Source organism: Perca flavescens, chromosome 3, assembly GCF_004354835.1.
Source record: "Perca flavescens isolate YP-PL-M2 chromosome 3, PFLA_1.0, whole genome shotgun sequence".
Taxonomy (NCBI): domain Eukaryota; kingdom Metazoa; phylum Chordata; class Actinopteri; order Perciformes; family Percidae; genus Perca; species Perca flavescens.
In genome coordinates, this window is record NC_041333.1 from 39796159 (window position 1) to 39808354 (window position 12196).

The following is a 12196-nucleotide window of genomic DNA, read 5'->3' on the forward strand; positions in this document are numbered from 1 at the left end:
ATATATAATATAATTTAGCTAATGTTAGTTAGCATGTCAAACGGGGCTAGTCAGTATTTAAACGGCTCTGGAGCTAGTACATCAGCACCTAGGAGAATGTAAAGTCGCACGTCAATATTAAAATAGCAAGGTGACCAGTAAAACTACAGCAGACGACTACCCTCGGCTAATTAAATAAATAACTTACTTTAAGATGCTTCTTCAGGTTGGAGGTGGAGTAATTTGGAGCTGAAAGGAGGCTGGTTGCTGGCAAGCAGAGGCTGCACGGCACAGTTAGCTGTATTTCATTCTCCCTGTTCGTTCTTTAATGTGAAATGCTGTTTGAATTTCCAAGATAGAAACTTATTGCTGCCCTGGCTCTGTCGTGCCCGTTCCGACTCCATTGTGACTGATCACGCAAATTTAAGGGAATTTTTCCTCGCCACTGTCGCACTGCTTGCTCTTGAGGGAATTACTGTAATTGTTGGAATTGTTGGGGCTTTGTAAATTATAGAGTGTGGTCTAGACCTACTCTATCTGTAAAGTGTCTCGAGATAACCTATGTTATGATTTGATACTATAAATAAAATTGAATTGAAATTGAATTGAAAATAGCTATATTTTCTATTTCATATCGGGGCTTCTGGAAAATGCGATAGAGTTGCCTTAATTTATTCAGAGTGAATAAACTCGTGAAACAGAGAAGTATTGTCATGTAATCCATTGATTTCAACAATGTAACTGTATTCTAAATACCAACTATTTAAATTGTAACTGTAACAGAATACAGTTACTCATAATTTGTATTCTGAATACGTAACGCTGTTACATGTATTCAGTTACTCCCCAACACTGGTTCTAGATCTACTCTATCTGTAAAGAGTCTTGAGATAACTCTTATGATTTGATACTATGAATAAAATGTTATTTAATTGTATTTGGCGCTAAAGTCAAGTGACAACGCTATAATGACCGTTGCCGTGCTTGCGTCACTCCCTTACCCTCCTACCAGTTGCTATGGCCACTTGGCCAGTGTGAATGCAAATGGAAAACAAAAATGGTTTTGGGGGAGAGTAGTAGAACTGCTCAGAAGTGGACTGTTCCTATAACTACGTTCCTCTAACTACTTGGTCGGAAAGAGGCTATAAATGAAGATAAAATAATTATCAAATTTCAAATATTGCACCGGTCAATACAGAACCAAATATTCTGTACCCTATTTTGCCGTCAATACTGCTGACGTTGTCTTTGTTGTAATCAAATCAGTATAGATTTATGTTTAACATACTATATACTACTGCTTATTTCATTTTATCAATGGGAAACCTACATGTGTATAGACAAGGCTAGCAGCAGCAGCGCTGCGTCAGACACGTTTCTGGTGTGCAAAGACAAAACGCCACGCTCACGCCACGCAGGCAGTTTGGTCCGTTATAAATGAACCCTGGTGTGTTTGGTCCGATAGTCCGGTTGGTTTGGGGCGGTGTGAAAGCTCATCTGAACTCTGGTCCATTTCTGGATTGATAGAGTTCAGTGCTCCAGATATTTTATAAATGTTAATGTTCATATTTTCAAGACATTCATATTAATTAGAACAGTTTCCACCTTTGCTAATTTTTTGCACAAGTTCAGCTCCTTCTTCACATTGAAGTCTGCAATTCAGTGTAGTGACAGCTTTTCAGAAAACCTTTAAATATTCCACTTTATTATCATACATGTTTGGTGTTATTTAACATGCTAATGAAATTTAAACTAATTTCAACTATTCCAACTATTCTTACTGCTTCCCCTTCTTTCGCATTAAAGCCAGCAACGTAGTTAAATTTTAGCAATTTAGATTTTCAGCATTCACAATCAATTTCTGCAGGAAATGCATTTTCTAGTTACTTTTCAGATGACCTTCCTGTCATGAAACCCATGTATCTCCAGATGCGTGTTGATGTTGAATGTTTGTGATAAACTGAAGTATGAGGTCATAAGAGTGACATAAAAAAAGAATAAACCTGTAAAATAAGAAGAAACTAAATGTCAAAGTTCAACTCAATTCAGTTTATTTAAGTAGAGGACAGATCAAAATAATAAAACAAATGATTATACATGGGATAAAAATCCCAGTATTAGCCAAAAGCTCGCTATGATGGTTGGAGCTGGCTGTGAGTTATGTTTGGCTGTCAGTATCTGTGTTGACTCTGCCTCTCCATCTCTCTCTCTGTTTTCCTCCCTCCTGCCTGTGTCAGCCAGCTGATTGCGTACACCTTAGACTTAGAAAACTTTAATGTCCCCGAGAGGCAATTTGTTGTACAGTACAGGCATATTGACACATAATCCACAACACAAACATTGAATCCAGACTAAAGTTTTTTACTAGGAGCACAGTGTCCCCCAACTGAAAATTTTAGGGGCGCAACCAGAACATTTAGGGGCACACACCGTAAAATCAACATGCTAACCAAATATTCACATTTCTACTAATTTCCGCTGTATTAATAATAAATACTTTGATAATAGATGCAGAACTTACAATGTGCTGTTTCAAATTCAGTGTCACTTTTGAAGATGCAACATAGAAGGCACCATTGCTGTCATGACAGTGAACAAAATATTTTAAAAATATACCAACTCTAGTCTACAACTACAATGAATTCACCTTAAAATTAAACATGCATTGTTTAGGCTACTACCCTTAGGGTTGGGTACCTTTTGCATCTGAAGAAATATTGATACAGATACCTGAAATTATGTTCCAGTACCCAACGGTACATTTTTTCAGTACTTTCCCTCCTTAATTACAAAACAATTATTTCAGTTGTAAAAATAATTCCAAACCTATATATCCTATTTACTTAAAACATTGTTATTTTATTAGAATATGTTACACTCTAAAGAAATTAAACAAAAATAAAACCCATCCCTACAACCTATTAAATTGAATAATTATTCATTTCTTACTCACTGTAACTTGTTTAGCCTGTTGTATTTTCATCATGACCGTTTTTAATTGCTCTTTAATGTTTCATGTAAAGCTCTTTGAGTTGCCTTGTTGCTGAAAGGTGCTGTAGAAATCAAGTTGCCTTGCCTTCAAACCTCAGCCTGTCAGTCAGTCACCAGGGCACAGTTGCATACTGTTGTGCCTGCTGCTTGTCTCAGAGGAAGTGTAACGTCAACAGCATCGTGACTGTTTTTAGTATCACTGTCTGCGTGAAGTTTTTAAAAACTGTAACCATACTTGAAACCACTTTATTGGCATCACACACTGTGACTTCAACAAAACAGCAGACGACGTTTGCGCCGATCGCAACTCTGCATGTGTGTGTTTGTGTCGGAGCACCGCTCTCTGTCAATTTTCAGAGAAGACAGATAAGCTTGCGCTTACGCTCTCAGGAACCTACGTTTCGACATTTAACTTGAAAAAAAGGGGGCAAATTTACTGGTCGCACAGCGACTGGATGTAAAATTCAGTCGCACACTCTCAAATTTGTTCGCAGTCTGGAGCCCTGGAATTTTTTGCTCGGTTGGTTCTGACGTTAGGGTATCTACCGGAAGGGAGCGGCTTGAACTCCACTGACAGCGGATGGGTTGTATCCATACAAACCTTATCCCCCTTCGGTGCCAATCTGGTCAGATATAGTTGGTACAGATCTATCTGTTGCCTACCTATGATTCTTCCCCAATTTATTCCTATGGGTGATTTTTTAATGTTCATACAATACAGTAGGAGAGAATACTCTCGATAAAGGACTTATAAAAAAAGAGTCAAAATGTTGTTGTCGACATTAAAATAATTAAGTTTCCTAAGAAAATACAAATGTTGTTGGCCCTTTTTAAAAACTGCATCAGCACACTGATCCCAGGATAATTTATGATCAATGATGAGACCGAGATATTTGCACTCCGTCACAATCTCCTCTCCTCTTATCAGAGTCGGAGTGGGTGAGGAAGCCCCACGTCTAAAATCAAAGACCAATTCTTTTGTCTTGGACGTATTCAACTGCAACTGGGAGGCTTCACACCAGTCAGCAAATTCCTGCAACACCGGACCATGTTCAGTTTCATCTCGCTCCAGTAAACTAATCACAGCAGTATCATCTCCAAATTTAATTATACGACGTCCTGGGTAACTACTGCGACAACAGTCAGTGTACAATATATAGAGCAGTGGTGACAAGACACTACTTTGTGGTGTCCCAACTGAGGTAAAGCGCACCCCAGATAATGGGTTTCCCACCCTTACTCTTTGTGGCTGCCCACTCAGGAAATCCAAAATCCATTTAATTAATGTTGAGTTTAGCTGGAAATTGTCTCTAAGTCTGTTTGCTAAAATGTATGGGTGGATTTTTTTTGAATGCTGATGAAAAATCTGCAAATAAAACGCGAGCATTCGTTTTACAGCCCTCCAGATGGGTATACAGATAATTTAAAAGCACTGCAATGGCATCGTCCATCCCCCTCCCAAATCTATAGGCAAATTGTTAAGGGTGGTCAAGGGCATGTCTACAGGAGTTAATGATGTGTGTTTTAATGATCCGCTCAAATGATTTAACTGCTCGCCTCCTCACTGCCACTCCTCCCGCCGTACACACCTGCATGTCATCAACTAAAATCAGCTCAGTATTTAAACCCCGGATTGACTCGCCATCCTCGCTTGATCGTTGCTCCAGTCTCTTCAGTGACATGTTCCTCAAGCTTCAGAGAATTATTCTGTCTGTTTCCCCTACCTGTGCCTTTGTAACCGGTTTTCTGTCTTTTCATTCCAGGCACTACCTTCCCGCCAGTCTCCCACCCTGCAGGTGGTGCATTTGGAGGCCCACGCTCCATGGCTGCAGACTTGAGAAGATGCGTCCAAGCAGCAACATCGCCACCCGGCCAAGACAGGCGTTTATTTTTTACAGTGTGCCTACTACTTGGTGCACAGCCACACTGTCACTGAGAGAGAGAGAGAGAGAGAGAGAGAGAGAGAGAGAGAGAATACAAATATGAGTCTGATGGATTTAGGTTGCTTCAAGTACTGATTATTTACATGGAGTCTGGTGGGTTTAGGATGATTAAATTACTGATTTACATGGAGTCTGGTGGGTTTAGGATGATTAAAGTACTGATTATTTACATGGAGTCTGGTGGGTTTAGGATGATTAAATTACTGATTATTTACATGGAGTCTGGTGGGTTTAGGATGATTAAATTACTGATTATTTACATGGAGTCTGGTGGGTTTAGGATGATTAAATTACTGATTTACATGGAGTCTGGTGGGTTTAGGATGATTAAATTACTGATTATTTACATGGAGTCTGGTGGGTTTAGGATGATTAAAGTACTGATTATTTACATGGAGTCTGGTGGGTTTAGGATGATTAAATTACTGATTATTTACATGGAGTCTGGTGGGTTTAGGATGATTAAATTACTGATTTATATGGAGTCTGGTGGGTTTAGGATGATTAAATTACTGATTATTTACATGGAGTCTGGTGGGTTTAGGATGATTAAATTACTGATTTATATGGAGTCTGGGGGTTTAGGATGATTAAATTACTGATTATTTACATGGAGTCTGGTGGGTTTAGGATGATTAAATTACTGATTTACATGGAGTCTGGTGGGTTTAGGATGATTAAATTACTGATTTACATGGAGTCTGGTGGGTTTAGAATGATTAAATTAATGATTATTTACATGGAGTCTGGTGGGTTTAGGATGATTAAAGTACTGATTATTTACATGGAGTCTGGTGGGTTTAGGATGATTAAATTACTGATTTATATGGAGTCTGGTGGGTTTAGGATGATTAAATTACTGATTATTTACATGAGTCTGGTGGGTTTAGGATGATTAAATTACTGATTTATATGGAGTCTGGTGGGTTTAGGATGATTAAATTACTGATTATTTACATGGAGTCTGGTGGGTTTAGGATGATTAAAGTACTGATTATTTACATGGAGTCTGGTGGGTTTAGGATGATTAAAGTACTGATTATTTACATGGAGTCTGGTGGGTTTAGGATGATTAAATTACTGATTTACATGGAGTCTGGTGGGTTTAGGATGATTAAATTACTGATTATTTACATGGAGTCTGGTGGGTTTAGGATGATTAAAGTACTGATTATTTACATGGAGTCTGGTGGGTTTAGGATGATTAAATTACTGATTATTTACATGGAGTCTGGTGGGTTTAGGATGATTAAATTACTGATTTACATGGAGTCTGGTGGGTTTAGGATGATTAAATTACTGATTATTTACATGGAGTCTGGTGGGTTTAGGATGATTAAATTACTGATTATTTACATGGAGTCTGGTGGGTTTAGGATGATTAAAGTACTGATTATTTACATGGAGTCTGGTGGGTTATAGCGACGCGAGCCATAAAAATACAATATATATAAATTATAAAACCCCAGTTTTGAATAGTTTTAAATTTAAAATACATACAGTGTTTTAATGGTGAAGTGTTAATTGTCTTAACCTTTTAGAAATATACCTTTTGAAAACCTACTTAAGACCTTTATGTTTACCAGAAACAGATATGAAGTAGCTAGCGCTAAACACACCAGACTCCATACATCCCGGACAGCTCCCAGTGGCGTGCACCAGGCAAATCCACCGTCATAATAATAATAATTCACCATGGAACAAGGGAATGTGAGATGACACTCTGATTGGTTTACTGCATATTAAGCCCAAACCACACCTAGCTATTTAAAGTGATGAATTGGCGTATTCCGTTTTTGCGTGTTATCAAGACGCATAATCGCATTTTTGCGTGTATATCAACACAAATCGGCTGAGATTGACCTACATTGCGAGTCAATTTCCGCCGTAGCGAGTAGTATAAAGGAACGGGTACGATAAATTGTGTTCATCAGGTGATTAATTAAGAACAAACACTTCATCGTTGCAGCATTAGTTTAATAGTGCTAGCAGTTGAACCCTGAACTCAGAATATTATATTACAGGAAAACAAACTAATTTTGAGTGGAATAAATCCCTTCAAAGGGAGGGAGTGTAATGTGTAGTCCTAGCCAGGATAACATCCATGCTGTTCAGAAGATAAAGTTACTGCTGGTCTGCCTTCAATGTGGAGAGAAGATCAGAAAATAATAACACCGCTATCAGGGCACGAGGAGGAGGCAGGAGGAAACAGCTTGGCTCGGAAACATGTTCACAACGAGGCAGTGTGAACGCGCTGGTGTCTTTTAAGGTGAGTACTCTGAAAAAAGGTTTTACCACATAGATCACAGCTGTACGGCTTCTCTCCAGTGTGAATGCGTTGATGTGTTTTAAGGTTACTTCTCTGAGAAAAGGTTTTACCACATAGATCACAGCTGTACGGCTTCTCTCCAGTGTGAATGCGTTGATGTGTTTTAAGGGCCCCACTCAGAGAATAAGTTTTCCCACATTGTTCACACCAGTACGGCTTCACTCCAGTGTGAACAAGCTGGTGAGATTTAAGGCCAGCATTCTGAGAAAACATTTCCCCACATTGTTCACACCAGTACGGCTTCTCTCCAGTGTGAATGCGCTGGTGAGATTTAAGGGTACCACTCTGAGAAAAAGTTTTACCACATTGTTCACACCAGTACGGCTTCTCTCCAGTGTGAATGCGCTGGTGAAATTTAAGGTAACTACTCTTAGAAAACGTTTTTCCACAATGTTCACACCAGTACGGCTTCTCTCCAGTGTGAACACGTCGGTGGGATTTTAAGTTACTTAACTTTATGAATGCTGCCCCGCATTGTTCACAGCTGTACGGTTTATCTCCAGTGTGAATGCGTTTGTGGCTTTCTAGGTCACCACTCTGAGAAAATGTTGCACCACAAAGATCACACCAGTACGGCTTCTCTCCAGTATGAACACGTTGGTGGATTTCTAGGCTGTCACTCCTAGAAAAGGTTTTACCACATCGATCACAGCTGTAAGGCTTCTCTCCAGTGTGAATGCGTTGATGTATTATTAGAGTACTCTGTCGTTTGAAAGCTGACCCACAGTGATCACAGCTGTAAGGCTTTTCTTCAGTGTGAATGACTTGATGTCTTTTTAGGTTAGTCTTTTGTGTGAAAGCCGCCCCACATTGATCACAGCTGTAAGGCTTTTCTCCAGTGTGAATGCGTTGATGTACTTTTAGTTGATGCTGTAGTATGAAAGCTGCCTCACATTGATCACAGCTGTAAGGCTTATCTCCAGTGTGAATTTGTTGATGTCTTTTTAGGTTGCTTTTTTGTGTGAAAGCCGCCCCACATTGATCACAGCTGTAAGGCTTTTCTCCAGTGTGAATGCGTTTATGTACTTTTAGTTGATAATGTAGTATGAAAGCTGCCCCACATAGATCACAACTGTGTAGATTATGTCCAGTGTGAACTCTCTGATGAATCTTTAAATATCCAGATGTTGTGAAGGATTTGTCACAGTGTTGACAGTAGTGACGTTTGGGTCCCCTTCCTCCTCTCCGTTTCTATAGCAACAGACAAACGGAGAGAGACCGAGAGTTAGTGAACAACCTTCTTAAACCCTGGACTTGCTCTCTGGGTATTTTTCATCATTTAAATCCCATTCAAACCTTTTGAAATACATACATTAATTTTACGTCAAAATAAAGGTAAAGTTCTTCTGGTTTCAGAAATGTTACTATGGAAGCCATCGGGCTCTTCTCAGGCGGTATTGAGTGGCGCGGTGCGGGACGGCTAGGTTTAGTAATAATGAGTTGAGTTATAAACTAGTCAAATGAAGGTGAAAACAATGACTACACAATTATTATGAAGATCATAAAGAAAGAAAAAACTATTTACATATTAAACAAATTAGAATAAAAGATGACACAGATGAAAATATTGCGACCCTATGCGGCATCTGACACAATTTCAGGGTAGTTATTAGGGCTGCACGATATGAGGAAAATATGAGATATGCCGTAACATTGAATATCGCGATGATGATATAACTTCTGATAAATTAACAGATATTAAAATGTAGCCTACTCAGTTCTGCTGCTTTCAGTATTTTGCTAAAAAAACAAATTGGTTGTAACATTTTAAACAAACTAGTGCAGTGCCCGTTGTTTGGAACAGGCGATTACTTGGCCTGTGGTATTGCTGCTTGTAGAATTCATCAAAACCAAATTGTACCCCAAAATTAACAGAAATTACTACACCACTTAATATGCAACTCCACTGTATAGCCTACTACTGACTTGCAGTGTAGGCTACTTCTACAGTAGCACCAGACGAAGACATTACTACTATATTTACCTGACAGAAAAAGCTGCAGATTCAGAATGCAATCACAAAATATCACAATGACAATGTGGAGTAATTAGACATTAGCGTCATGGACTCATGGCAGTGTGCTACCCATCTGGCCCGTTATGAGAGCTAATCAGCTCATATCTGTGTTCATCAACCACCAGAACCGGACTCTGTGTGTGTGTGTACGCAGAGAGAGAGAGAGAGAGAGAGAGAGAGAGAGAGAGAGAAGGAATAATCTCTGAGATTACGTTACGTTCTGCCAGCTCGAAGCAATTTAATACACTAGCAGGAAAAGAGTCCCCCCCCCCCCGCTGTTCTAAAGCGTTCTGCATGTGGCGTTCTGCATGTGGCGTCTGTTGATGTGCAGGTTACCTTCAAAAGGTGAGAAGGATATTACTTGTCTAGGAGGGGTCTGGGGGCATGCTCCCCCAGAAGAAAATTTAAAATTTGAGATTCATTTTTTGCCAACCAACCAAGTGTAATATTTCAATATGCACTCATTAAAGTTAATTTGACTGGCAAAACAGTTAAAGTCCTTTTGACATTACACAATATTTAAAGTCATCATTTTTAAAAACTAAAAAAGAAAAAAAAGAAGATCAATTTTTACTTCTTCCAACAATATGTTAAATAAAGAGTCAATGTGGATTTACATATTGCCATAATATAATCCGACAATGAATCATTGTGAAAACTAAATTTTACTACTTTGGCCAAGTCATCATCAAAAAAGCGAATTTATATATAGTTGTCATGTACATTTATTAAAAACGTTTCATCTAGCTAGACGTCTAAACTCTGGGACAAGGCCATTATGTTTAAATACCTGCCATGCTGACTCCTAACAGACAGCTTTGTCAAGGCTGTTTGGGCTTCAGATAGCTTTTAAACAGTGGCCATCGTTAATGACAAATCATGTTCCGCTATGAACGTGCAGACATGTATTGTTTGTATCACGGTCGGTCAGTAAAGGAACAGTCGCAGTCTTAACGGTAGCGATAGTTGCCGGGAACGTACTCATATGACAGAGTGCACGGACCGAAGCTCTGTGACTAGCATCTAATGACTAGCAAGCCCTGTCTTACCGTTGCCGCCGTCCAAAATATGCGCTGCAGAAGCAAGCACCCGGCTCCCTCAGTTTTAGGCACCAAGTGCTAAACGGCTTCCCGTCTCCACCCTTTTCCTCTTGTCCTCTATTCATGCCCAGCGCCATTTGTTTTAACTACTTTTTCAACTAAAGCTGTATCTACTTGCTCCAAGTTTGATAAACTTTGCCTTCATTTTGTTGGCTGCGTTACTACGGAGACCACACCGGCACTTTTCTATGGGCACCGCACTTGGCAAAGACCCGCCCTACTTTGCATCTGATTGGCTAGAACTTGTTTCATTTGTAGGTGGAAGTTCGATGATTGGTTGAATCCAGCGCATCGAAACAAACCAGACCCCCCCCAAACATTTTCTCATCGAATCTACACGATTCACATAGGTCACCTATTTTGGTTTCAAAGCGGCAAATTTCGCCAAAAAAAATGTCCCCCCAAAACACGCACCCAAACACAGACACACATACTGTATATACAGGCACGTCTCGCTTCATAAGATAGATAGCCTGTCTATAAGTGGCATCACGCTCTGTCTGCCACTGGTTGTCTGTAGTTATGCTTTGCACGTGTGGGATTCTGAAACGTCCTTAAATTTGGGAATTGTTGTTTGTTTATTCAAAGTCAAAGACAGTCCAAAGTAGTGCAACTTTGCACATTTTTATGGGTCTGAGGTGTATGCCAGATTTTAGCTGCCAAAGCTCCACTGCTCTCTCGGTCTCCGGCCAGTGCGTCAGCATGCAGACCGTGGGGAAGGACAGTATTAATAGGGTGATCGAGACAAGAAAGTCTCCTATATGGTTCCAGGGCTTTGTTACCCACACTATTCGGCTGAGGGAGAAGCAGCTTTTACGTTTCTCATTCGGATCAATTTGCGATCCGTTCCATTCTGAATAAACAAACGGCACAGTTTACATGCTTCATCCTTGCTGCATTACCTGTATTTATTAAGATAATTCTATTCAGAATTGTAGTTGAGAACATCAGTTATAAACGGCCCACGTATTAAAAAATTGTTGGATTTAAATCGGGCTCGGGCTCATAATTACAGTTAATGTGTCGGGCCGTGCTCGGACGCAACGTGCACGGGTAGGGTTGGGCTTGATTTTTCGGGCACGATCAAAGCACTAGTGAGCAGCTGCTTCTTATGGAAGTATGACAAGGTGAAACACATTGGGCCTCATTCACCAACCTTTCTTACAAAGAATGTGTTCACTATTTGTTTTTCTTATCTTGGATTTGTTCTTAGCTACAAAAAAAATCTACAAACACTCAAGAGCACTCTTACGCACATTTGAGTGATGACAGTTTGCTCCAAATAATTGGTTACTGCATTTTATTTAATTCTACAGTCGTTTACAATGATAGTATTGTACTGTAATGTATTTCTAATCATCCGTTGAAAAAAAAATCATAGTATGCAAAGAAACACTAAGACTGCAAAACATCAGCAATTAAACTGATTAAATCCTGTGTTATTTGGTAATTGATCGCGCTATTTATAGGGCCAAAATGCAGTGGTGGAATGTAACAAAGTACAAATTCGTTGTTACTGTACTTAAGTACATTTTTCACATATCCGTACCAATAGTTGCATTTTGCAGCATTATCTATACTTTCTACTCCACTACATTTCTACAACATTCTGTTACATCTTCTGATCAGTTTCTCCCCCTGCCAAAACATCTTCCTGACCGTCACACGTTTGTCTCACCACTGAAGTTTGGTTGCCATAGATACAGTCAGGCTTCAAAATTAACTTTTTCGTCTACCAGCCAAATGGCTAATGAATGTTCAAATATTACCAGCCATTCAATAGATTACCATTGGGTTTTTTGGCTGGTAAGGGAAGCAAATCTACCATCCACTTGCA

General features: G+C 39.5%; 1 pseudogene; it reads right to left on the bottom strand.

Annotated features, from left to right (window-relative positions):
- LOC114552962 (zinc finger protein 420-like) overlaps nt 1-12196 on the bottom strand; it is a 32286-nt pseudogene that overhangs the window by 15737 nt on the left and 4353 nt on the right.